Here is a 27,977-nt window from a genome sequence, read left to right as displayed (position 1 = left end):
AGATGAGTCTGCGCTCAAGCCAGCAACCTTGGGGTTTCCAACCTGGGTCCTTGTCATCCCAGTCTGATGCTCTATCCACTGCACCACCACCGCCTGGTCAGGCTTGCCCAACATCCTTTATTGCAGTGGTCCCCAACCTTTTTTGGGCCACGGACTGGTTTAATGTCAGAAAATATTTTCACGGACCAGCCTTTAGATTGGGACGGATTAATGTATCACGTGACCGAGACAAGCGTCAAGAGTGAGTCTTAGATGAATGTAACAGAGGGAATCTGGTCATTTAAAAAAAAAATTTTTTTTTGGATTTTTCTGAAGTTAGAAACGGGGAGACAGTCAGACAGACTCCCACCGGGATCCACCTGGCAATCCCACCAGGGCGCGATGCTCTGCCCATCTGGGGCATCGCTCTGTTGCAACCAGAGCCATTCTAGCGCCTGAGGCAGAGGCCATAGAGCCATCCTCAGCGCCCGGGCCAACTTTGCTCCAGTGGAACTTTGGCTGTGGGAGGGAAGAGAGAGACTGAGAGGAAGGAGAAGGGGAGGGGTGGAGAAGCAGATGGGTGCCTCTTCTGTGTGCCCCGGCCGGGAATCAAACCCAGGACTCCTGCACACCAGGCTGACGCTCTACCACTGAACCAACGGGCCAGGGCCAATTTTTTTTTTTTTTAATTTATTCATTTTAGAGAAGAGAGAGAGAGAGAGAGAGAGAGAAGGGGGGAGGCACAGGAAGCATCAACTCCCATATGTGCCTTGACCAGGCAGGCCCGGGGTTTCGAACTGGCAACCTCAGCATTTCCAGGTTGACGCTTTATCCACTGCGCCACCACAGGTCAGGCCATTTTTTAAAAATAAAACATTGTTCAGACTTAAATATAAATAAAACAGAAATAATGTAAGTTATTTATTCTTTCTCTGCAGACCAGTACCAAATGGCCCACGGACCGATACTGGTCCGTGGCCTGGGAGTTGGGGACCTCTGCTTTATTGAATAAACCATCCTGGCCTGATTGGTGGTGGCACAGTGGATAAATGCTTGACCTAGAAAGGTGAGATTGTTGGCTCGAAACCCTGGGCTTGTCTGGTCAAGGCACATATGGGAGTTGATGCTTTCTGCTTCTCCCTCTCCTTCTCTTTCTCTTTTCTTGTAAGGTTGATGGCAGAGGCCATCATTATGCAGGTTCCCACTGAATCTGGGCAGATGGTAAAGGAACTATGGAGCCAGAAAATGGTGGGCCATTCCGTTTATTAAAGGGTCAAAATAGCAGGTGACCAAATAAGCAGGGAAGATCGCTTCCCTTTCTCCCTCCAGACTCACCTGGACTCACAGGCCCCAGCAAAACAGCACTCCCCAGCAAAACAAGCTGGGCCCAAATCTGGGATCCCTAAGCCTCTCAGCGCTCACACACTCTCTCCCTCTCCCTCTCTCTCTCTCTCTTTCTCTCTGTCTCTCTCCCCCTTCTTCGTGGGAGGGAAAAAAACCCCTCCAGAAAACAATAGCAGACAGTCGCCCCTCCCAAGCTGGAAGGCAATCAGCAATTTGTAGTGTGCAGCCCTGAGGGCAAACACTAGCAACCTTCCATAGACTATACACACAGTGGCCCTGGCCCATGCTAATGCTCAAATTTAGGCAAACCTGTTCTAAACTTGTTTGCCCAACACTCCTCTAAAAATAAACATCTAGTTTGAGCAAGGCTCACGAGCTTGAGCCCAAGGTCGCTGGCTCGAGCAAGGAGTCAGTCTGCTATAGCCTCCTGGTCAAGGCATATATGAGAAAACAATCAATGAATAACTAAGGTGCCGCAACAAAGAACTGATGCTTCTCATCTCTCTCCCTTCCTGTCTGTCTGTCCGTATCTGTCTCTCTCTGACTCTGTCTGTCCCCCCCCCAAAAAAAAATAAATCTTAAAAAGAAAAGAATAAGTCATCCTTATCCCACCAATTTGAAATTTTATATTAATTATATTCTAAATCCTTATAAATGTATAGATTTGATTTGTTAGACTTTATTCCGTGGATTGGCTTCTCTGTTCTTACACAGTAATCACAATTTCATTAAAATACTGTTAAATATTGTATGGCCAGTAGTCGCGGCCGTCACGGCCAGGCACTTGCAGGTTCCCATTAGATTCTGGCAGACAGTAAAGAAACAGTGGAGCCAGTCGATGGTGGGCCATTCCTTTATTCTAGCCTCGCAACCGGCTGGCGAGTAAACACAAACACACAGGGCACTAAAACCCACTCACAAATTCTCCAGTCCCACAACCAGGAGAATCTTTTCCGGTTATTCCTAGAATCAAAGGCCCCCCCACAAGTCTAAATCACCTCTGGATCCCCATCTGCCAACATGGCTTCTTACTCTCTGCACAAGCTGGCTTCTCCTTCAGCACCCTGCCATCTTGGCTGCTTTTTCTCCTTAGCACTCTTTCTTCCTGCTCTCACTCTGCAAAAACATGGCTTCTTAATGTATTTTTTCTTATTAGATTTATTTATTCATTTTAGAGAGAGGAGACAGAGAGAAAGGAGGAGGAGCAGGAAGCCTGAACTCCCATATGTGCCTTGACTAAGCAAGCCTGGGGTTTTGAACCAGCGACCTCAGTGTTCCAGGTTGACGCTTTACCCATTGTGCCACCACAGGTCAGGTCAAAACATGGCTTCTTTCTTCTCCTTTCTCCTTCTTAAAACTTTTTGGCGTGAAAATCTCCTCCCACAACATTAGCATAACAGTGGCCCTTCTCAAGCAGGAAGGCAATTACAGATCATATACCTGGGCAGCCATTTTTAGCAATAAAAGTGAGCAAAATCAAATAACAAATTTTACAAACTCATTTGCCCAACAAATATCTCGTGGTCCAAGTCTTTTTTTTCAAGAGTAAGGTTTGGCAATTCTTATGTACTTATTCTTTCAAATTTTTAGAATAATTTTGTAAAATTCTAGAAAACATGGAATTGGAATGTGAAGGGCCAGTGGCAGCTGCCATGGCCATACAGGTTTATATTGGATTCAGGCAGATAGTAGAGCCAGAAAATGGTGGGTGTGTAGCCAGTAGCCAGGGCCACCATCACAGCAGCCTGACCCATGTAGGTTCGCACTGGATTTGGACAATCGGTAAAGAAACAACGGAGCCACAAACTGGTGGGCCATTAACTTTAATCCTAGCTTGAACCCAGTGGGCAAGTAAAAACACACACTGGGCTCCAAAACCCACTCATTCAGTGCTCACAAAGCTACTGACTTATCCGAGTTTCCTAGAATTAAAGGTTTCTAGCTCACCAGACTTATTCTCCTTTGTTCCCCATCTCCTTCTCTCTGCACAAACTCTGCACAAACTGGCTTCTCTTTCAGCACTCCGCCATCTTGGCTGCCTCTCCTTTCCTCCACATGGCCTTTCTCTACTCTCCTCTCTAATGCTAATCTCAGGAACCGAGAGAGAGCAAGCACCTGGTCTGCCTCACTTTATAGTGTAGGAATCAAAACCTTTAATCCAATATACAAACAAGGAAGTCTCTGATACAAAGTCACTTATCGGAGGCATAATGGGATTCCTCATGAGAGTGCACCACCCCACATCAAAAAGGGTGGGAAAGGTTTAGTCTTAAAACTAAGCCTTAGGCCAGGGGTCCTCAAACTGCGGCCCCCTGAGGCCATTTATCCGGCCCCTACCGCACTTCCAGAAGGGGCACCTCTTTCATTGGTGGTCAGTGAAAGGAGCATAGTTCCCATTGAAATACTGGTCAGTTTGTTGATTTAAATTTACTTGTTCTTTATTTTAAATATTGCATTTGTTCCCGTTTTGTTTTTTTACTTTAAAATAAGGTATGTGCAGTGTGCATAGGGATTTGTTCATAGTTTTTTTTTATAGTCCATCCCTCCAACGGTCTGAGGGACAGTGAACTGGCCCCCTGTGTAAAAAGTTTGGGGACCCCTGCCTTAGGCTATAAGAATCCTGCCTGCTTACAGCTTGTCCCCCCCCACACAGTGCAAACTATAAGCAAGCAAACATATATTGTTGTTTACTAACTTATTTGACCAACAGTGGGCCATTCCATTCCATCTATTTATTTATTTAGTATTATTTTTAAATTTATTTATTTTGGATTTTTAAATTCACTTTTAGAGAGAGAGAGAAAGAGGAGAGAGAGAGAGAGAGAGAGAGAAGGAAAGGAGGAGCAGGAAGCATCAAGCCCCATATGTCTCTTGACCAGGTGAGCTCAGGGTTTCAAACCAGCAACCTCATCATCCCAGGTCGACACTTTATCCACTGTGCCACCACAGGTCAAGCCCATTCAATTTATTAAAGTCTTGTAATGGTGGAGGAGCAAACAGTCAGGGAAGACGACTTCCCTCTCACTCAGGGCTCCCCAAAGCCCCGACTCATTGTCAGGACTCTCTGGGACTCACAGACCCCCACCAGTCTCAGCAGGGCTCCCAAGTCCCTCAGCTCGGGCTCAGAGGGTGCTCTTTCTCTCTCTCTCTTTCTCTCTGCTCATGTTAAGCCAAATTCGGAGGGACCCAAAACATAGAAGACAGGAAGAAGGTCTGTCGGTTACACATCAAAGCTTTATTGTCTAGCTTGGCCAAGCAGCGGCTACTCCGACAGAATTCTGAAGGAAAGCGCGCCGGCCCTTTGTTCTACCTAGTTTTTATAGTTTTGTAAGTGGGAAGTACAGAAGCAAAAATTGCAATCAGGAGCCCCTTACCACTATTGGTTATAGTCATATGTCCTTTAACATGATAGAACCACGTTCAATTTGCAAGCCATACATCCTTTTGGGGAAAACAAAGTTTACAAGCCAACACAATGGTAGAAAGATGTCTCTTTACATATTGAAAGGCATTCCTATATTATCTAGTGTTCATCTGCTATCTCTCTGTCCTGAGTCACACGTGTTAACCACAAGCATTTACATGGGAGAGGTAGTGGGGACAAATGCCCGCAAATGGCTCATTGCTATAAGAAAAGGTTTATTTTGGCTTTTCTCTCCCTGTACCTGGCTAGCCATTCACCCTTTTCCCCACAGGCATAGTGGAATGTCTGGGGATCCATGTTTTCCTCCCCTTTGCATTTACAATACAATGCCAAGGGCCATCCTGACTATGCCAATCACACAGTACAGACTATTCTCACAATTTCTCTCCACACCTTAACCCAAATCAACAAAATGTTTCTCAAGCCTCCCAAAATATTAATATTAATTCTATAGCTTTTGGTACTTTACAACACCTGCGGGTGAAGTGGCTCAGTGGCTCCTCACTCATGCCAGCCAAAAAGCAGCTGGGGGGGAAAAAACCTTCTCCAGCAAACATTAGCAAACACGCCCCTCCCAAGCAGGAAGACAATCCACAATTTGTAATCTGCCGCCCTGAGGGCAAGCACCCACAGCCTTCCATAGACTATACACACATGGCGCTGCCCCAATACAAGCGAGCAATACTTAAAAAACATTTGTTTAGCCTGACCTGTGGTGGCGCAGTGGGATAAAGCGTCGACCTGGCACACTGAGGTCGCCGGTTCGAAACCTTGGGCTTGCCTGGTCAAGGCACATATGGGAGTTGATGTTTCCTGCTCCTCCCCCTTCTCTCTCTCTCTGTCTCTCTCTCTCTCTCACTCCTCTCTCTCTAAAAAAAAAAAAAAAAAAATCAATAAATAAAAGAATGCACTTAAAAAAAACACAACACATTTGTTTACCCAACAGAATGGAAAAATGAAATGTATTTAATTTACTGATCTATGGTGGCACAGTGGATAAAGCGTCGACCTGAAATGTATTTAATTTATACATCCATATGGAGATGTGTTAGTTTTCTATGGCTGCTGTAACAAATTACCACAAACTTGATGGCTTATAACAACAGAAATTTATCTTCTCACAGTTATGGAGGCTAGTAGTTTGAACTCAGTGTTACAGGGCTGAAATCAAGATGTCAGCCTTACCATGCTCCATCTGGAGGTTCTAGGGGCAAATCCATTTTTTTTTTTAATTTTATTTTTCTGAGGTTGAAAACGGGGAGGCAGTCAGACAGACACCCGCATGCGCCCAACCGGGATTCACCCAGCATGCCCACCAGGCAGCGATGCTCTGCCCATCTGGGGCATTGCTCTGTTGCAACCAGAGCCATTCTAGCGCCTGAGGCAGAGGCCATAGAGCCATCCTCAGAGCCCGGGCCAACTTTGCTCCAATGGAGCTTTGGCTGCAGGAGGGGAAGACAGAAATAGAGAGGAAGGAGAGGGGGAGGGGTAGAGAAGCAGATGGGTGCTTCTCCTGTGTGCCCTGGCCGGGAATCGAACCCAGGACTCCTGCATGACAGGCCAATGCTCTACCACTGAGCCAACCGGCCAGGGCCTGGAATATTACTTTTAATACTTAGATTCAAACAAGCTATACTTTAGCGGGCCCCGCATATATCACAAACACATAAAATAATAGTATTTAAAGAACTCTCAGGCCCTGGCTGGGTAGCTCGGTTGGTTAGAGCATAGTCCAGATACACCAAGGTTGCAAGTTTGATACCCATTTAGGGCACATACAAGAATTAACCAATGGCCTGACCTGTGGTGATGCAGTGGATAAAGCGTTGACCTGGAATGCTGAGGTTACTGGTTTGAAAACCTGGGCTTGCCCTGTCAAGGCACATATGAGAAGCAATTACTACGAGTTGATGCTTCCTGCTCTCCCCACACACACACCCTCTTTCTCTCTCTCCTCTTTAAAATCAATAAATAAAATCTTTAATGTGTATATATTAAAGAATTAACCAATGAGTGCAAAAATAAGTAGAACAACAAATCAGTATTTCTCTCCCTCTTTCTTTTCTTTCTTTCTTTTTTTTTTTTTTTTTTGTAGTTTTCAGAAGTGAGAAATGGGAGGAGGGGGCAGCAGACAGGCAGACTCCCACATGTGCCCGACCGGCATCCATCCACCATGCCCACCAGGGGGCGATGCTTGGCCCATCTAGGGCATTGCTCCTCTGGAACTGGAGCCATTCTAACTTCTGAGGTGGAGACCAGGGAGTTATTCTCAGCACTGGGACCAATCTTGCTCCTATGGAGCCCTGGCTGCAGGAGGGGAAGAGAGTAGAGAGAAAGGAGAAGGGGAAGGGCGGAGAAGCAGATGGCGCTTCTCCTGTGTGCCCTGGCCGGGAATTGAACCCGGGACCTCCACACACCAGGCCAACACTCCACCACTGAGCCAACCAGCCAGGGCCTCTTTCCCTCGTTCTAATTGTTTTTCTTTGTGACAGACAGAGAGACAAAGGGACAGATAGGAACAGACAGGAAGGGAAAGATGTGAGAAGCGTTAATTCTTTGTTGCAGCACCTTAGTTGATTGCTTTCTCACATGTGCCTTGACTGGGGGACTACAGGAGACCAAGTGACCCTTTGCTCAAGTCAGCGACCTTGGGTTCAAGCTGGTGTGCCTTGCTCAAACCAGATGAACCCGAGCTCAAGCTGGCAACCTCGGGGTTTCGAACCTGGGTCCTCTGCGTCCCAGTTCGACGCTCTATCCTTTACGCAACTACCTGGTCAGGCCCTCTTTCTAAATTTTATTTATTGATTTTTAGATATGAGAGAAAGAGAACAGGGTGGAGGGAGAGGAGCAGGAAGCATCAACTCATAGTAGTTGCTTCTCATATGTGCCTTGACTGTCCAAGCCCAGGGGTTGGAACCAGTGACCTCAGCATTCCAGGTCAATGCTTTATCCACTGTGCCACCACAGGTCAGGTGGGCTGTTCTTCAGAGAAGAAAAATTACAACTATTGAGAAAAGAAAGCTTCATGGGATGTGCTTAGATTTGGACCAGGAAAAATGGGAGTTAGAGAAGCATGGTAAGCAGAGTTAACAGCCTGAGCAAAGAAGGGGAAAATAGTGGTTCATTTGGACTGAAGCTCAGGGGCTGTGTTAGGAATAATAGAAAATGTAGGAAAGGAAAGGTCTGTTTTGATGAGGCCTTGGATATCAGGTTTTGGATTCTGCATTTTATTCTGGTGAGAATGGTCAACCCCTAAAGGCTTTTCAGCTAAGAAAACGGTATGCTGGGAACTTTGCGTTAAAAAGAGGAAAAGTGGCCCTGGCCGGTTGGCTCAGTGGCAGAGCGTTGGCCTGGCGTGCAGGAGTCCCAGGTTCAATTCCCAGCCAGGGCACACAGGAGAAGCACCCATCTGCTTCTCCACCCCTCCCCCTCTCCTTCCTCTCTGTCTCTCCCTTCCCCTCCCGCAGCCAGGGTTCTATTGGAGCAAAGGTGGCCCGGGCTCTGGGGGTGGCTCTATGGCCTCTGCCTCAGGCGCTAGAATGGCTCTGATTGCGGCACAGCGATGCCCCAAGATGGGCAGAGCATCGCCCCCTGGTGGGCATGCCGGGTGGATCCTGGTTGGGCGCATGTGGGAATCTGTCTGCCTCCCCATTTCCAACTTCAGAAAAATACAAAAAAAAAAAAAAAAAAGGAAAAGTCACAATAAAGACCAGGCAGGAAAGTATTTAGCAGTCCAGGAGAGACTCAGCCAGGGTGGTAGTGGGGATGGAAATGGAGAGGTATCTGTGGGACACAGCATGGCTATAGAATCTATTGAGGTTGGCCTTCTATGGAAAGACAGAGGCAGGGTTAAGGAGTAAAAAAAATCCAAACTTTTTATCCTGGATCCTTGTGAAAAGAGTTACATGGACATAAGCCTTTAAGTCATAAGGATAAGGTGGTTAGTGTTGGAATCCATGGGAGTCTGAAAAGACCAGAATAACAGGCTTTATTGAAAGGAGGAAAGGAACCCTGCTGGGCACTTCTCCTGGGGAGAAGGGCACCGGTTACAGATTATGAGTTGAATTTTATAGGTTTTGGGAGAGCCTGAGGGGGTACTGAGTCAGAAGTTCTGGTATGTTCCCTTCTGTGGTTTTAGGATTTCAGCTTTCTGGAATGCTCCTCCTTGGGCAGTTGATCAGCTTTCTGGAACTTTTCTGACTCAGAGGCAATTATCCAGTAAGTAAGGGTGAGGTCAGTCAGCCAGGTGGGACAACCAAAGGGCAGTTGGAGTTCTGGTAAATTCATATATCTATCAGTTAGGAGGAGTGAGGCAGGATGGGTTGAGAGTAATGGGAAGTGGGAAAATCGGGAGGTTTTGGGGCCTTATGAATTGAGTTATTAGTGGAACATCTAGATAGAGATTAACTGGTCCTTCGTTGGAAAATCAGTTTTGGAGATCAGAAATAAAGGCAGAAACCGCAGGACAACTGAAAACACAAGGCTGGTGTGTTCCAAAAGGAGAGTTATTTTAAAAACGCCTGGATGCAAGCATACAAGCAGGCTGAGACCAGCAAAAAGTGTCAGCCACGAGCTGCATGCAGAGGGAGCAGTAGATATAGGGGTTGTTGCAAGCGTTTGCTGGCAGCACCTGGGTAAGCTCTGATTAGCATATCAGGGTTTTTTGTGGCCTTAGTTACTGACTTAACGGGGAATTCTGCTGAAGAGACACATGTTCTTTGATGTAGCACAGACAGGGCGTCCTTGGTAAATTCTGAAGACAGCCAAGAGGTCAGTCTCCCAGGAACAGCTGGGGGCTTGAGTCTGTGGCTAGGCTTTCACAAACCATTGTGATTTAAATTAGATTTAAACTACCCTAATGGTCTGGTCCCTCCCCAATGCAAGCTTTCCCAGACATATTTGTGAAGGTAAACTTTTTGCTACATTTCAAAGTGAAGGCCAGGCAACTTTTAGGAGAGAGAAGAGCAAGCAAATTACAACTTTTACAGTGGAAGATAAAAATGTTGTTTTTAGCTTGGGGAAGAAGTTGGATGAGGGGAATTTGAGTTTTACAGGGTTAATTTAACCCTATTAAGGAGGGAGTTTTAGACTGGGGGTAGTATTTAAGGGACTTGGTAATATAGGCCAGTGGTCCCCAACCCCGGGGCCACGGACCGGTAGCGGTCCGTGGGCCATTTGGTACTGGTCCGCAAAGAAAGAATAAATTACATTATTTCTGTTTTATTTATATTTAAGTCTGAACAATGTTTTATTTTTTAAAAATGACCAGATTCCTTCTGTTACATCTATCTAAGACTCACTCTTGATGCTTGTCTCAGTCACGTGATACATTTATCCGTCCCACCCTAAAGGCCAGTCTGTGAAAATATTTTCTGACATTAAACCGGTCTGTGGCCCAAAAAAGGTTGGGGACCACTGATATAGGCATTATGGGAGTAAAGATATGCAGGAAAAAAAAGAAAAGGACCAAAAGAATAAGCCTTAGGATGTGTCACCTTTGAAACTGAGAGGAAGAACAGGAGGAAGTGAAGGGAAAGCCAGGCAAAGGGGAGATCCTTTGGGATTGATGAATCTGAAGGCAGAAACCAGGTGTCTTACCCTTGTGTCCACCGCATCCAGTACTGTGCCTGGAGTACCACAAGCGCTTAATGTTTGCAAATCGAGTGAACAAACAAATGATTGAATCAGAAGAGACAAAATATATCCAAAAATAAAAAAAGGAAAGGCAATTTTCAGAGGAAGGTGTTTAATAACAAATGCTGCTGACAAGAAAATGGACCTTTAGCTTTCTTACTAGTTTTCACAAAGCTCAAGAGGTCACAGGACCATGGTCCAGGTGGGTAAGAGAGTGACTGCAACCACCAAACAAGACGGAGCTCTCCCAGGGAAGAGGTGGGCCCTAGAGACACTGGGCAGCTGCTGTTGGAGATGACACCAAATGAGGCCACCCTGGTGCCTTCTGGCCTCACTCCAGCTCTCCTCTTTTTTGGCTCCTGTAGTTACCAGTGTGTGGGTACTGGCCCCTTCCCTCTGAGTCAGGGAAGAATCATTTCTAATTCTTTGTCTGATAAAAGTGAGGGACCCGTGTTTGTTTCTTTTAATTCTGCACTTCTAATGAATAGGGGAGGCAGGGAACACCCACATGTAGTAGAATCTGGCCTTATGCAGAGTGGAGCAGATTGGTCCCTGAATGTTAACTGAAGGCATCCTCAGCACTGGCTTCCTATAGTATACTTACAGGATACTTCCTGTAAGTATCCTATTCTGAATACAGAAGGCTGGGGGTTTTCCCTCCAAGGCAGGAGGCTGGAAGTGAGCCCTGCTGAAAGGCATTTTGTGATTCAATAAAACAGGGTTTGGCCTGACCAGGCAGTGGTATAGTGGATAAAGCATCGAACTGGGATGCGGAGGACCCAGGTTTGAAATCCTGAGGTCGCCAGCTTGAGCACAGGCTCATCTGGTTTGAGCAAGGCTCATCAGCTTGAGCTCAAGGTTGCTGGCTTGAGCAAGGGGTCACTAGGTCTGCTGGAGCCCCCCCCCCTCCAGTCAAGGCACATATGAGAAAACAATCAATGAACAACTAAGGTGCAGCAACAAAGAATTAATGCTTCTCATCTCTCCCCTCCTGTCTGTCTGTCCCTATCTATCCTTTTCTGTCTCTGTCACACACATACACACACAAAAAAAGAAAACAGAAGGGGCAAACAGTGAAATCCTACCTCTCATCCCTAACTAACCACATCATCACTCCCATTTGGGCCCCTAAACACAGTCTAGGGCAGTGGTCGGCAAACTCATTAGTCAACAGGGCCAAATATTAACAGTACGATTGAAATTTCTTTTGAGAGCCAAATTTTTTTTAACTTAAACTATATAGGTAGGTACATTCCTTATTGAGGTAGTGCCCGCATGTGGTACTTTGTGGAAGAGCCACACTCAAGGGGCCAAAGAGCCGCAGTGACCAGGGGTCTAGGGGTATGTGACTTTCTACATATGCATACAGGAAGACAGAATGCGTCTCTATGGCCAGACAAGTTGGCCACCCATAGAGATCCTCATGGCATCAACTCACTCCTGAGCTTAGTCTGACTGGCCCTCAGCCTTACTTCCAAGACCTGATTTATTAACATACAATGAGTAGATCAGCTCTCTGGGGACTGACTCATTAACTCAGCTCCCAGACACTGATGTACATGCAGGGATAATGTTTTGATCTAACCAATGTGTTTTTTTCTCAGTTTCCTGTCACCCTCCCTCCCCTTGAGATGGCTGCACTAATGAGGCATCTTTTGCTACAAGGCACTGTGGTAGAGCAGAATACAGAGAACAAAACACTAAGGACTTAGATTAGTGTTAGTCTCTTCTCCATCACTAGATCAAGTTTTCCCAGACTGGGAATGCATGCTGTCTCAGGGCAGTGCCCTGAGCACTCCTGAGGGTTTGCAACTTGCCCCTGGAGCATTTCTATGCCTGAGAAGGTAAAAACAAATAGCAAACAAAAAATACCATGACAAGTTGAAAGAGCAACAGCAGAAGAAAACTTTTTTCTTTCTTTTATGAAAAAGGGGTTCTACATTTTCATTTCACACTGGGCCCCACAAATTATGTAGCTGACCTTACTAGCAGACAGAGCATTACAGAAGGAGAGAGCATTATAGAAGGAGCTAGCCAGAAGTCTAAGAATAATTCTGGGGGTATTGTGGCTTAAGTAAGAATGTAAGTTAGCCCTGCCTAAATTTGGAACAATTCTGGGTAATTTCAAGCCTTGTGAAATGTCAACCCTAGTGGTAAGGGACTATTAGCAAAGCAAATGTGAAATGACTGCACATGTGACGAAAAAATCAAACTTGTTGGAAGGTGTTTGTTGGCTGTTCAGCTTTGTTTAAAAGAGGAAAAAGGTAGATAGAACCTGACCTGTGGTGACGCAGTGGTTAAAGCGTTGACCTGGAACACTGAGGTCGCCGGTTTGAAACCCTGGGCTTGCCTGGTCAAGGCGCATACAATAAGCAATCAATGAAGAGCTAAAGTGAAGCAACTATGAGCTGATACTTCTCGCTCCCGCCCTGCTCTCTGAAAAAGGTAGATAGAAAAGATTTAAAGCAAGTACAGTACTCAGTTTGTTTATTCTGATAATCTGGAATCAGATCTATCAAACCAGAAAAATCTTGAAGAGTTAATCTCCTTACACCTTTAATAATGGGTGCCACCAAATTCTAATTGTTGCCAATTTGTTACTCAGGTATGGTACATGTTTATTTTTATTAATTCCTAGGAGAATTGAACTCATTTCTAATAAATCTTCCTATTAAAAAAAAAATCACGGCCCTGGCCGGTTGGCTCAGTGGTAGAGCGTCGGCCTGGCGTACAGAAGTCCCGGGTTCGATTCTCGGCCTGGGCACACAGGAGAAGCGCCCATCTGCTTCTCCACCCCTCCCCCTCTCCTTCCTCTCTGTCTCTCTCTTCCCCTCCCGCAGCCGAGGCTCCATTGGAGCAAAGATGGCCTGGGCGCTGGGGATGGCTCCTTGGCCTCTGCCCCAGGTGCTAGAGTGGCTCTGGTCGCAACAGAGCGACCCCCCGGAGGGGCAGAGCATCGCCCCCTGGTGAGCAAAGCGTCGCCCCCTGGTGGGCATGCCGGGTGGATCCTGGTCAGGCTCATGCGGGAGTCTGTCTGACCGTCTCTCCCCGTTTCCAGCTTCAGAAAAATACAAAAAAAAAAAAAAAAAAAAATCACTTCTAGGCCCTGGCTGGTTAGATCAGTTAGAGCTTCATCCCAAAACACCAAGGTTGCAGGTTCAGTCCCCAGTCAGGGTACATATGAGAAGTGACCAGTGAAGGCACAACTAAGTGGAACAACAAATGAATTCCTCCCTTTCTTTTTCTCTCTCCCTTCCTCTTTTTTTTTTTAATTTTTATTTTATTTATTCATTTTAGAGAGGAGAGAGAGAGAGAGGAGAGAGAGACAGAGAGAGAGAAGGGGGGGAGGAGCTGGAAGCATCAACTCCCATATGTGCCTTGACCAGGCAAGCCCAGGGTTTCGAACCAGCGACCTCAGCATTTCTAGGTCGATGCTTTACCCACTGCGCCACCACAGGTCAGGGCCCTTCCTCTTTCTTTTAAAAAAAAAAATCACTTCCAATGTGTCTCCTTTTTTTAATTTCTCATTCATATATCTCTTTTATTTATTTGCAAGTACTGCCTACATATCAGGAAGAACATTTTGTCATGTGTTGCAGTTTTCCCAGCCTGTCCATTATATTTCTATTTATTTTTTTGAGAAAGACAGGAAGGGAGAGAGAGGAGGAGCGAGATGAGAAGCATTCACTTGTATTTGCAGCACTTTAGTTCATTGATTGCTTTGAATTTGTACCTTGATGGGGTGTGTGGGGGAGGGGGTTGCTGCTCAAGCTGAGCCAGTGACCCCTTGCTCAACTGAGAACCTTGGGCTTCAAGCTGGTGACCTCAGGGTTTCTAACCAGGGGCCTCAGGGTCCCATGTTGATGCTCTATCCACTGCACCACCACCGGTCAGGTTGTCCATTGTCTTTTAACTTTGTCCCTCTGGAATTTCTCCAAGCCACATCATGTGAAGGTAATTTAAATTAGTAATCACCTAATTTACCACTAATAACATTTTCTGAGAATATTCTAAGTGCTTTGTGTGCATAATTAATGTTGGCTACTGTTTTTAGTTCCATTCTATAGATAAATATATGGATAAGAGAGAGTAATTTGCCCAATCACCCAAATTAGTAAGGGATGGAAATTGGGTTTTGACCCCAGACCTTTTCTGACACTCAAGTACCAGGTTCCAACTCTGTGCTGTCCAATACAGTGGCTAGGTGGCTATTGAGCACTTGAAATATGGCCAGCCTAATTTGAAAGACAAAATATGAAAGAATGGGAGATACCTCATTATTCATTTTTAAGTTGATTACATGTTAAAATATTTTGAATACATTGGGCCAAGTAGAATATTTAACTGTTTCTTTTTTTAATATAATTTTTATTTTCTAAATTTTATTTGATTTTTTTTAAAAGAGAAAGACAGACAGAAACATCCATCTGTTCCTGTATGTGCCCTGACCAGGAATTGAATCCATAACCTTTGCATATCAGGACGATCTTCTAACCAACCGAGATATCTGGCCAGTGCTTACTGCTTCTTTTTATTTTTTAAATGTGGCTACTAGAAAATTTAAAATACAAATCACATATTTCTATTGGCAGGACAGTTTTTTAAAAAATATTTATTTATTTACTTTTTTAGATTTTATTCATTTTTATTAGAGAGAGAGGGGAGAGAAAGAGAGAGGGAGAGATAGAGAGAGAACAGGGGGAGGAGCAGGAAGCATCAACTCCCATATGTACCTTGACCAGGCAAGCCCAGGGTTTGAAGGCGACCTCAGCATTCCAGGTCGACACTGTATCCACTGCGCCACCACAGGTCAGGTGGCAGGACAGTTTTAACCACTTCCATACACTGACATCCTTCACTTAGGCAAAGACAGTCTTCATAGTCCCTTGCTCCCTTGAGTCTTTTCCAGTTACATCAGACTGTTGGCTTCTTTTAAATTTGTTATTAAACTAAAACCTCCAGGGTTTTATGGTTTTGTTTTATTTGTTTTTAATGAGAGACAGAGAGAGGGACAGATGGGGACAGACAGGCAGTCAGGGAGAGAGATGAGAAGCATCAGTTCTTTGTTGTGGCTCCTTAGTTGTTCATTTATTGCTTTCTCATATGTACCTTGACCTGGGGGCTCCAGCAGAGCGAGCGACCCCTTGCTCAAGCCAGCAACCTTGGGCTTCATGCCAGTGACCTCTGGTCTCAAGTCAGCAACCATGGGGTCACGTCTATGAACCCACACTCAAGCTAGTGACCTTGTGCTCAAGCTGGTGAGCCCGCGCTCAAGCAGGATTAGCCTGCGCTCAGGCTGGCGATCTCGGGTTTGAACCTGGATCCTCCCCATTCCAGTCCGACACTTTATCCACTGTGCCACTGCCTGGTTTTTAGGGTTTTGTTTGTTTGTTTTTAAAGATGAATTAAAACCATCCTTTCTTGAACATCCTCAGTTCCTTCCACTCTTTCTCATATGACCAGGTTTTGTCATCCTTGTCATAACCCTATCTGTATATTCTCAAGTCTATGGCTTGTTCCCCCCAGTCCCTCAAAATGGGAACATGGCCATTGCATATAACACAGAAAAGTGATGCCCCAAAATTCATTGAGCCAGAAAGTAGATTGGTGGTTGCCAGGAGTTGAGAAGGAGTTATTATTTAATGGGTACAGAGTTTCAGTTTGGAATGATGGAATAGTTCTGGAGACATATAGTGACCAATGTTGCACAACCATAAGAAACTACTTAATGCCACTTAATTGTAAACTTAAAATTGGTTAAAGTGGTAAATTTTGTTATGTACATTTAATAATTTTTAAAACAGGAATGAAGTGCCCTGGTCCATGGCATAGGGCATAGAGGATATAGCATCCTCCCATAGTGCCAAGGGCACTGGTTGGAGCCCCCCTCAAAGGGTCAGAGCACATAGAAGAAATCAATGGGTACATGACTAAGTGGAACAACAAGTTGATGCTTCTCACTTCTCTCTCCAATCCTCTTCTTTCCAAAAAAAAGTGAAGTTCTCAGACATATTAATTACAACATGGATAAACCTTGAAAACTATGCCAAACTAAAAAAATCCTTACACAAAAGGAAAAATGTATGATTCTACTTATAGGAGATAACCAGAATGGGTAAATTTGTAGACATAAATAGATCACAGGTTACCAGGACTGAGGGGGAGGATAATAAAAAAGCAAAGGAGAGGCCCTGGCCGGTTGGCTCAGTGGTAGAGTGTCGGCCTCGTGTGCAGGGGTCCCGGGTTCGATTCCCGGCCAGGGCACACAGGAGAAGCGCCCATTTGCTTCTCCACCCCTCCCCCTCTCCTTCCTCTCTGTCTCTTTCTTCCCCTCCCGCCCCCGAGGCTCCATTGGAGCAAAGATGGCCGGGGCGCTGGGGATGGCTCCTTGGCCTCTGCCCCAGGCGCTAGAGTGGCTCTGGTCGCTACAGAGCGACGCCCCGGAGGGGCAGAGCCTCGCCCCCTGGTGGGCGTGCCGGGTGGATCCCAGTGGGGCGCATGCGGGAGTCTGTCTGTCTCTCCCCGTTTCCAGCTTCGGAAAAAAAAAATAAATTAATTAAAAAAAAAAAAAAAGCAAAAGAGAAATAGGAGAGAGCAATGGCTACTTGCAGAAGAGACCTGGGGAGTGGGTCCTTTCGCATAAGGGCAAGTGGCTCCGCAGGAGGTGCATGCTCGGCCCCTGCGCTCTCCGCTGAAAGCAAGCGCCAGGCTTAGTCTGAGCAGAAAGCGATGCGGAACAACTAGGCAGGAGGATGGGGGGTTGGAGGGGTCCTTCCACCGGCTTGCTCTTCCTTGTCCTTCAGCTCCGTGCGCCCACGCCTTCCTTTTGGAGTGCTTGGGGAGCATTGAGCTCTTCCCTATCTCGCCATCTTCCCTCCTTTAACGAAGAGCTTTAGAGAACCCCCCACACTGCGCGCTGTACACGCCGGCGCAGACGCCCACGAATCGGAAATAACGCTCAATGGTTTGGCTGCCAGGCGGCCCCACTGACTAGCGCCTGGGATCCTTCTTGTTTCAGTGTCTTTATCGCCGAGCCTGCGGTCCTGGGTGTTTGTTTTGAATTTGCTCCTTTTACTCTGTAAGTGTTCAAGATCCCTCTCCCCTTTCTCTTCCTCATCTTCCACTACCCCAATTTTAACCAGTTTATGTTATACTTCTATAATTTCCCCCATGCCCGCGCACGCACGCACACACATACACATTTCCTTTTGTTTTCCAAAATAGCATCATACAGTATACGCCAGTCTAGTATATCGTGGAAACGCCAACTCCCAGCTTGGATCCACTCTATTGATGGCCGAATATTAATCCATGGCATGAAGTCACCTCAGTTTATTTAAGAGTTCTGTCGTTTATGCCCTTTCCTTTGTTTCCTGTGTTTTACCACTATAAACGGTGTTGCCATGAATATACAGCCCCCAAACCTGGAACAACTCCTGTTTTCACCAGTATGGTCTGAGAACTTGTCCTCAGGCCCACGAGCATTTTGCTGGTCTGACCAGTGTAAATACGATTCTCAGCGCCTGCTTTCCGCCCAGCAGGAACCCACTGGCGCTGCTCTCTCCCTCCATCTTCCTTGCTTTTCCATCCTGCTGCTACAGATCACAGGCCTCTTCTCCCCGGCAAGACTAACTTCCTCTCGGCCTCAGCGCTCTCTCCTCCCACTCCCGGCCCTCTTTCATCTGACCCCTCCCCCTCACACTTTCAATTTCATCTTCTAAAGGTGCTCAAATTTCCGCGTCCTAAAGAAAAAAGAACCTTATCCTTCCTTCTCTCAGTGTCCTATTGCTTTTCTTACATTTACTACATAACTTGAAAGTCTTTGAATTATTTTTTTTTCTCTTTGCTTTCGTGTCTTTGAACTATTTTGCTGTTAAATATATGCCTATGGCTCATAATCCAAAAGTATAACAGAGAAGGGAGAGATAGCAGAGCCTTGTGTTCTAATCACCCATTCCCCTCCATCAAGGCCAGGGCTGATACCACCACTTTCCTGTGTATTTTTCCGGAAGAATTATAGCAATGTATATCTAGTTCACAAACAGTAGAAGTGCACACTGTTCTGCAATGTTGTATAACTTCTTGGAAATTTACCTGCTCTCTCTGGCTCCTGGACAATTTCCCACCCATTCACCCCTCTGTTCTCACACACTGAAGCTGCTTTTCTAAGAGGCTGAAAACTCATATCTAGTCCCTTTCTCTAGGCTGCCTCCCATATCTGATCAGGTGCTGACAGTGCTCCTTCTGCAATATTTATTTCTCCATTTCTTCCTCTTTGGTCCTCTAACTCCACCTTCTTTGGGCCTCATTTGTTACCTTGCCAAGCCAATGCAGTAGCCTGTCGGCTGCCCCCTCACAAAATCCACAGCAAATACACTTCCAAGGAAATGGTCCCTTAGTTTTAGGAGGCTGATAAAGTTTATTGCATAAAAGGAACACTGGCCTGGGTGACTAGAAGCCAGGGTAAAATCCAGATCTGCCCTTTCCTGGCCTGGTACCTCCTTCTTCAAATCGCTCTGTCTCTGGTTTCCTCACCAGATGATCTCCAAGGCCCTCTGGCTCTAGCTTCTGTGAGGCTACAATTACAGTTCCATTCCTCCCCCATCTCCACTCCCTGTGCTGGCCCTTTCCCCAGTCAGCCACACTTTCCATTTCCTTCTCACTGTGCTGCTGGAAAGTCCAGATCCTACTCACTTTTGATGACTTCTAGTCATGGTTTTTCTCAAGAAAACCTTCCCAAATGAAAGGAATCACTTTGTCCTTGCAAGGCATAGTCCCTAGCACTTTATTTCTATATCACTAATGGCACTGACCCCTCTACGTTGTATTGTTGTTCTGTACTTGTCCTTCCACCAGTATCCATCTGTCCCCCATTATCTTTAGCATAGTACTGTGTACATGGTGGATGTAGGGCCATTGGCCACCGCAGTAGCCATGCAGGTTCCCATTGGATTCGGGCAGACAGTAAAGGAACTGTGGAGCCAGAAAATGGTCGGCCATTCCGTTTATTAGAGTCTTGCACAGTGGATGAGCAAACAAGCAGAGAAGACCACTTCCCTTTTTCTCAGGGCTCCCAAGCCACGAATCATTCTCCGGACTCTCCCAGACTCACAGGCCCCCACCAGCCTCAGCACTCCCCAGCCAAACAGGCAGGGCCAAAATCTCAGGGCTCCCAAACCCCTCAGCACTCCTTCTCTCTCTCTCTGGACTCTCCAGCAAAAACAGGCTGGGGAAAAACCCCCTTCTCCAAAAAACAGTAGCAAACAGTGGCCACTCCCAAGCAGGAAGGCAATCCCAATTTCCAATCTGCTGTCCTGAGGACAAGCAGCCTCCAGCCTTTCACAAAACACACACATAGCTCTGCCCCACACCAGTGCAAAATACAAGCGAGCAAACCTAGACACACTTGTTTACCAAACAGTGGAGAATATGGTTTTGGGAGTCTCAAGACCTGGGCTCCGCCTGACCTGTGGTGGCGCAGTGGATAAAGCCTCGACCTGGAATGCTGAGGTCGCCGGTTCAAAACCCTGGGCTCACCTGGTCAAGGCACATATGGGAGTTGATGCTTCCTGTTCTCTCTCTATCTCTCCCTCTCTCTCTCTCCTCTCTCTCTCTAATAAAAATGAATAAATAAAAAAAAAAAGAAAGAAAAAAGTGAGCAAACTAAAAAAATACATTTAAAAAAAAAAAAAAAAAAAAAAGACCTGGGCTCCTCTCCCAGGGGCCTTGTGCTACCTTGAATATGTCACATACCCCCCCCCCTTTTTTTAAGAGAGAGACAAGAAGGTTGGAGGGGTGAGAAGCATCAACTTGTAGTTGCTTCACTTAAGTTGCTTATTGATTGGTTCTCTCACTTTTTTTAAAGTTTATTTGTTGATTTTTAGAGAGAGGAGAGAGAGGAGAGAGAGAGAGAGCGGAAGGGAGGTGGGGAGAAGCAGGAAGCGTCAACTTATAGTAGTTGCTTCTCATATATGCCTTGAGCAGGAAAGCCCAGAGTTTCAAACCTGTGACCTCAGTGCTCCAGGTCAAATGCTCTACCTACTGCACCACCACAGGTTAGGCATTGATTGCTTCTCATACATGCTTTGATCAGGGGCTAAAGCCAAGCCAGCCAGACCTGTGGTGGCACAGTGGATAAAGCATCAACCTGGAACGCTGAGGTGACCGGCTTAAAACCCTGGGCTTGCCTGATCAAGGCACATATGGGAGCTAATGCTTCCTGTTCCTCCCCTCCTTCTCTCTCTCTCTCTCTCTCTCTCTCTCTCTCTCTCTCATTCTAACTCTCTCTCCTCTCTAAAATGAATAAATAAAATCTTAAAAAAATAAAAATAAAAAATTAAGCCAAGCCAGTGACCACTTGCTTAAGCCAGTGACCTTGGGCTCAAGCCAGTGATCTTAGGGTTCAAGCCAGCAACCTTTGGGCTCAAGCCAGTGACCTTGGGATCATGTTGATGATCCCATGCTCAAGCTGGCAAGCCCATGTCCAGATCTCGAACCAGGGCCCTCTGTGTCCCAGGCTGACACTCAATCCACTGTTCCACCACCAGTCAGGTTGACATAGTCTTTTTTATTTTTTATTTTTTATTTATTCATTTTAGAGGAGAGAGAGAGAGAGGAGAGAGAGAGAGAGAGAGATAGAGAGAGAAGGGGGGAGGAGCAGGAAGCTTCAACTCCCATATGTGCCTTGACCGGGCAAGCCCAGGGTTTCAAACCGGCGACCTCAGCATTCCAGGTCAACGCTTTATCCACTGCGCCACCACAGGTCAGGCAGACATAGTCTTTTTAAGCTTCAATTTTCCCAAATGTCAAATGTGAATAATAACACATTTCATGGTGCTGTTGTGTTGATTAGATGAGATAATATATGACAAAGTGCAAATATATATATATATATATATATATATATATATATATATGACGAAGTGCTTTGTGAACTTTAAAGTTATCTCAGGTGTAGATAATAATAATATAGATAAATATTACTCAGATACCAGCAAAAGTAATTGCCTTTCCAAAGCAGAATTTTAAAAGAAGGGGGGTGCGAATTAAAAAATAAAAGAAAAGGTGGGAAAAGTATGGAAAACGAGTTTTTCCTCTAGTCTCAAAATTTGAGAACTGCAATCTAATTATTCCTTTTAGGTTTGTCACCAGATCGTATTAAATATAATAGCAAAAGTTAGAAATAGTGGTCCCTTGCCTGACCAGGCGGTGGAACAGTGGATGGAGCGTTGGACTGGGATGCAGAGGACCCAGGTTCAAGACCCTGAGGTCGCCAGCTTGAGCGCGGGCTCATCTGGTTTGAGCAAAAGCTCACCAGTTTGCCTGACCTGTGATGGCACAAGGGATCAAGCGTGGACCTGGAACGCTGAGGTTGCTGGTTCAAAACCCAGGGCTTGCCCGTCAAGGCACATATGGGAATTGATGCTTCCTGCTCCCCCCCCCCCTCTTTCTGTCTCTCTTCTCTAAAATGAATAATAAAAAAACAAAAAACAAAAAAACAACTCACCAGCTTGGACCCAAGGTCGCTGGCTCAAGCAAGGGGTTACTCGATCTGAAGGCCCACGGTCAAGGCACATATGAGAAAGCAATCATTGAACAACTAAGGTGTTGCAATGCACAACGAAAAACTAATGATTGATGCTTCTCATCTCTCCGTTCCTGTCTGTCTGTCCCTGTCTATCCTTCACTCTGACTCTCTCTCTGTCTCTGTAAAAAAAAAAAAAAAAAGAAAGAAATAGTGGTCCCTCATCTGTCGCAGGAGTTAGGTTCCAGAACCCCCTGCAAAAGGCGAAAATCCATAAAATGCTTATTTTACCACAAAAATAATTAAAATAATAAATATATAAAAATACCTACATACCACAAAATCTCACAATATAGTGAAAAATCCGCGATACAAAATTAGATATATACGATTTTAGCCTGACCTGTGGTGGCACAGTGGATAAAGCATTGACCTGGAACACTGAGGTCACCGGTTCAAAACCCTGGGCTTGCCTGGTCAAGGCATATATGGGAGTTGATGCTTCCTGCTCCTCCCCCCTTTCTCTCTCTCTCTCTCTCTCTCTCTCTCTCTCTCTCTCTCATTCTAACTCTCCTCTCTAAAATGAATAAATAAATAAAAATTAAAAAAATTAGATATATACGATTTTAAAATTCACAATACAGTGAGACCATAAAAAGTGAACTGCGAGCCTGACCAGGCGGTGGCGCAGTGGATAGAGCATCGGACTGGGATGCAGAGGACCCGGGTTTGAGACCCCGAGGTCGCCAGCTTGAGCGCGGGTTCCTCTGGTTTGAGGAAAAGCCCACCAGCTTGAACTCAAGGTCGCTGGCTCCAGCAAGGGGTTACTTGGTCTGCTGAAGGCCCACGGTCAAGGCACGTATGAGAGAGCAATCAATGAACAACTAAAGTGTTGCAATGCGCAATGAAAAACTAATGATTGCTGCTTCTCATCTCTCTCCGTTCCTGTCTGTCTGTCCCTGTCTATCCCTCTCTCTGACTCTCTCTCTGTCTCTGTAAAAAAAAAAAAAAAAAAAAGTGAACTGCGATATGGCGAGGGATGACTATAATCTAAATTTTGAACAATGGGGAAATGATTAAATTATGGTTGATGGAAATAATATGTGGTCATTAAAATTATATTTTTAAAGAATATTTAATGAAAAAAAGAAAGAATAATGACATGGGAAACTTATAAAAGTTTAAAAAGCAGGGTACTAAATAGAGTATGTGGAGAGGAGGTATAAGAAGGGAGGGGTCTGGGGCACCTAGTGCCAGAGAACTTGGAATACATTCCAAAGCCTAAGTCCTCCACAAATAGCTCATTCCTTGCCTCCCAGGAGTCAGGGATTCAGGACAGATGAACCAGGACCCTAGTGATCCAGGGAGAGCCTTTGGTTTCCCTCTGTATCCCTATGGACTGATGTTCCAGGGTTCTCTCTGCACTATTTCTCCCAGCTGGACTGGGAGAAATATAACCTCTATTTCTGGACAAATGGAATCTCTCAGGGCCTGCTTTGACAATGTCCTGAGTGGGTTAATAGGAAAGGCTCCTTCCAGCCAAAAATCAGACTCCAGGTACAAACACTGGAGAAGAAAACTCCAAAAAGAGGTGCCATGGGGCCCTGGCTGGTTGGGTCAGTGGTAGAGCATCAGCCATGCATGTGTATGTCCCAGGTTTGATTCTGGAGAAGCAACCATCTGCTTCTCCACCCCTCCACATCTCCCCCTCTTTTCTTCCCATAGCCATAGCTCAATTGGTTGAAGCCCATTGGCCTTGGGCACCAAATATGACTCCATGGAGCCTCTGCCTCAGGCACTAAAAATAGCTCAGCTGCAAGCATGGCCCCAGATGGGCAGAGCATTGGACCCAGATAGGGGTTGCTGGGTGGGTCCTGTTTTGGATTCATGCAGGAGTCTGTCTCTATCTTCTCTCCCTTGGAAAAGAAGAAGAAAGAAAAAGAGGTACCATTAGCCATAGGAATGGGCAAAACTGAGCCATCACAGATGTTGGGAATGCTCAATGGACTCCAGAGAGAAGGTGGCATTTATGCTGGCCATGGAAGGATGGTAGGAATTTGGTAGTTGTAGATATGATCATTAAAACAATGCTATATAGTTATTATCTTACCCACATTTTATACTCATAGTTGGGGAGGAGAGGAGTTTTGTTTAACCCTTTGAGTAGTGAGTTTTTTGTTAACCCCTTTGAGTGAGGACATATATGAACATTGGTACTACTCAAAGGGTTAAAGTATCCTTCCCTTTTATCGCAACTTTTTTTTTTTTTTTTTGACATAGGGAGTCAGAGAGAGGGACAGATAGGGACAGATAGGCAAGAAGGGAGAGAGATGAGAAACATCAATTCTTTGACGCAGCTCCTTAGTTGTTCTTTGATTGCTTTCTCATATGTGCCTTGACTGGGGGGCTACAGCAGAGCGAGTGACCCTTTTCTCAAGCCAGTGACCTTGGGCTCAAGCCAGTGACCATGGGGTCATGTCTATGATCCCACGCTCAAGCCAGTGACCCCACAATCAAGCTGATAAGCCCACGCTCAAGCCAGCGACCTCAAGATTTTGAACCTGGGTCCTCCGCATCCCAGTCTGATGCTCTATCCACTACACCACTCCCTGATCAGGCTCTTATTGCAACTTTTATTGTGGAAAATAAAGATACAAAAAACAATGAAAGTTTTCTATAACCTTACCAACCTAGAGTAGTGATTCCCAACCCTGGTTGCACATTACAGCCTCCTGGGGAACTTTTAAGAAATACCTTAAACTTGGGGCAGGGAAGAAGAGTAAAGAGGGACAAATACACGGGGATGGAAAATGATTTGACTTGGGGTGATGGGCACACAACACAATCAACAGTCAAATGCTATAGAAATGTTTACCTGAAACCTATGTACTTTTATTGATTAGTGTCACCCCATTAAATTGAATTTTCTAAATTATAAAAATTTAAAAAAGAAATACAATGAACTCTCAGTAGAGAGTCTGATTCACTTGGGATGAGGTTGGGTCCCAATGTCCACACACAGAAACATACACATAAACCCACATGTCTCACCCCATCCATTAGCAAATCCTGCCAATCTAACTTCAAAATATATCCAGGATCTCAACACTTCTTAACACCTCCTGTGCTGTCACCCTGGTCCAAGCCACTGCCTTCTGCCTAGATTATTGCTGTAGCCTTCCAACTAGTTTCCAATTTCTATCTTCAGCTCCCACCGGTCCCGCAAGACTATCCTCTAACTTGCATTTTCCAATGGTCCTTTTAAAGATTTATTTATTTATTTTAGAGATAGGACAGAGAGAGAGAGAGAGAGGGCTGGGGGAGGAGAGGGAAGCTCAACTCATAGTAGTTGCTTCTCATTTGTGCCTTGACTGGGCAAGCCTGGAGTTTCGAACCAGCAACCTCAGCATTCCAGGTCCACGCATTACTTACTGCGCCCCCACAGGTCAGGCTCCAGTGGTCCTTTAAAAGCATAAGTCAAATCCCTTCTCTATTCAAAATCCCCCCATGACTCTGCATTGCACTGACAGTAAAAGGCAAATCCTTAGAATGGCTACTATGCCCTACATCAGTGGTCCCCAACCCCCGGGCCATGGACCGGTACCAGTCCGCAGAGAAAGAATAAATAACTTACATTATTTCCATTTTATTTATATTTAAGTCTGAACGATGTTTTATTTTTTAAATTGACCAGATTCCCTCTGTTACATCTGTCTAAGACTCACTCTTGACGCTTGTCTCGGTCACATGAAACATTTATCCGTCCCACCCTAAAGGCCGGTCCGTGAAAATATTTTCTGACATTACCGGTCCGTGGCCCAAAAAAGGTTGGGGACCACTGTCCTACATGACTTGATGCAGCTACTTCACTGACCTTGTCTTTTCACACTCCCCCCTTTGCTTACTGTACTCCAGCCACACTGCCTGTTTGCACTTTCTCAAATACAGCATGAATGTTGCTACCTCAGGGCCTTTCCACCCGTTATTACCTCTGCCTAGATTCTCCTGGTAGCTCTCACCTTTCCTTCAGGTCTGTGACAGAAGTCAACCCATCAGAGGGTTCTTCTCTGACCACCCTAAATAAACCTGCGAAGACCCCCATCTCCCACACTTTCTATACCCTCTTACCTCCGTCCTTTACTTGTCACTAGGACACTTATGACCACCACACCTCTTTTTTTTTTTTTGTTAATCCCAGGCCCCAGACTTAAATTTTTGTGAAATCTCTCATGAAAACCACTTTTATGATTTTGTCTCAAACCTCTCTCTCCACTGATACTCAACAACCCCATTGCCTGCCTTTCCCAGCTCCCAAGCTTGCCTTCTCCAAACTCTTTCATCCTCCTGCCTTCACTTGTCAGCTCAGGAAAATGAATTTCCGGAGGAGTTACCAGACTTCCAGCCCCACAAATAGTGCAATCTCTAGGCCCCGGCCTGGCCTCGCTAGGGAACTCTGCTGCGTATGTACTTATTGATTGATTGATTGATTTTTAACTTTTTACACAAGGGAGATCATAACATCTCTACTGTTGGACAGTTAGAGTGTTTTCCAAGTTTTTACTGTTGCAGGCAACCTTGAACACACCCATGATTGCTTCCTTCAGATAAATTATTTGAAGAGGAATTAGGCAAAAGGTACATACACAACATTCAAGGTGTCCGGTGTGTAGTGCCAATTTTCCTTTCAGTTTATCTAATTACCATCCCACCAGCTGTATGTGATGCCTTTTATGTTCTTACATCTTTGACAAAGCTGGGTATTTAAAAAATATTGGGAGGTAAAAAATATCTTGTTTTAATTGATATTATTGTGAAGTTAGACATATTTTTACTTCTTTACCATTTTTTTCTATAAGATTTAGCTCTGCCCTATGTTTTCTGTTGGGACATTAGAAAATCAGAACCATGAAAAGGCTGATTTTCTCTCTCCTCACATCTTACCCACTTCCATGTCACCTTCACTCCACTCCTACTCTGAGGGGATGATGGAGAAGCCAGACAACCATCAACTCACAAAGATCACTGAAGACTATTGTGTAAACACTGAGGCTGAACTAAACTTTGATTGATATCTAACAGGCAAAAGCAAAATCTCTGGTTTTGAATTTCAAGCCTGAGGTTTAGAATAAGGTTCTTTATAGTTCCATGCTCCCGAAATCCTCACCCTAACTGTATTCACTTTAATGTAGTCCTAGAAAACTCCTCTTGTCTGCTGTGTAATCTGGGATTTGGCAACAAATGGTCAACAGGATCTGCTCCAGCTTAGCTGTTCTTATAATTAAAGACCAAGAAAAGGGTAACATTATTTTTTTTCTTTAATAAAAATTTTTTTTCTTGATTGATTTGAGAGGGAGAAAGAAAGAGGAAGGGAAAGAGAGAGAGAGAAGCATTCATTTGTTGTTCCACTTAGGTGTCCATTCATTTGTTGCTTACCGAATGTGTCCTGACTAGGGATTAAACCTGCAACTGTGGTGACTGGGGACAACTTTCCAACTGACTGACTAACGAGCCTGGGAGAAAAGGATGATACTCTTTTCTTGGGAAGAGAAACTAATCTGATGCATTCTTTAAAAAAAAAAAATTATCTAATTCACTTTAGAAAGAGGAAGGGAGACAGAAAGAGACATCAACTTGTTGTTCCACCATATACACATTCATTGGTTGATTCTTGTATGTGCTCTGACCAGAGACTGAACCTACAACATTGGTGTATTGGGATGAGACTCCAACCAACTGAACTACCCAGCCAGGGCTGTTACAGTCTTTTGTTTGTTTGTTTGTTTTTTCATTTTTCTGAAGCTGGAAACAGGGAGAGACAGTCAGACAGACTCCCGCATGCGCCCGACCGGGATCCACCCGGCACGCCCACCATGGGGCCACGCTCTGCCATCCAGGGGGCGATGCTCTGCCCATCCTGGGCGTCGCCATGTTGCGATCAGAGCCACTCTAGCGCCTGGGGCAGAGGCCAGAGAGCCATCCCCAGCGCCCGGGCCATCTTTGCTCCAATGGAGCCTTGGCTGCGGGAGGGGAAGAGAGAGACAGAGAGGAAAGCGCGGCGGAGGGGTGGAGAAG

The 27,977-nt window shown here is 45.4% G+C and overlaps 1 protein-coding gene and 2 non-coding genes across 5 annotated transcripts in view; 2 read left to right on the top strand and 1 right to left on the bottom strand.

Moving 5' to 3' along the window:
* The window catches only part of C3H2orf42 (chromosome 3 C2orf42 homolog), a 170,856-nt gene that overhangs the window by 75,016 nt on the left and 67,863 nt on the right, over positions 1 to 27,977 (top strand). The window lies entirely within an intron of this gene.
* Positions 6,266 to 6,341, bottom strand: TRNAD-GUC (transfer RNA aspartic acid (anticodon GUC)). The gene has a single exon. It is a non-coding gene; the product is annotated as a tRNA-Asp (tRNA).
* On the top strand, positions 16,570 to 16,645 carry TRNAT-CGU (transfer RNA threonine (anticodon CGU)). Its single transcript has one exon. It is a non-coding gene; the product is annotated as a tRNA-Thr (tRNA).

The sequence above is a fragment of the Saccopteryx bilineata genome, chromosome 3 (genome assembly GCF_036850765.1).
Source record: "Saccopteryx bilineata isolate mSacBil1 chromosome 3, mSacBil1_pri_phased_curated, whole genome shotgun sequence".
NCBI lineage: Eukaryota > Metazoa > Chordata > Mammalia > Chiroptera > Emballonuridae > Saccopteryx > Saccopteryx bilineata.
Note: the sequence above shows the minus strand (reverse complement) of the source record. Positions and strands in the feature narration are given on the sequence as shown.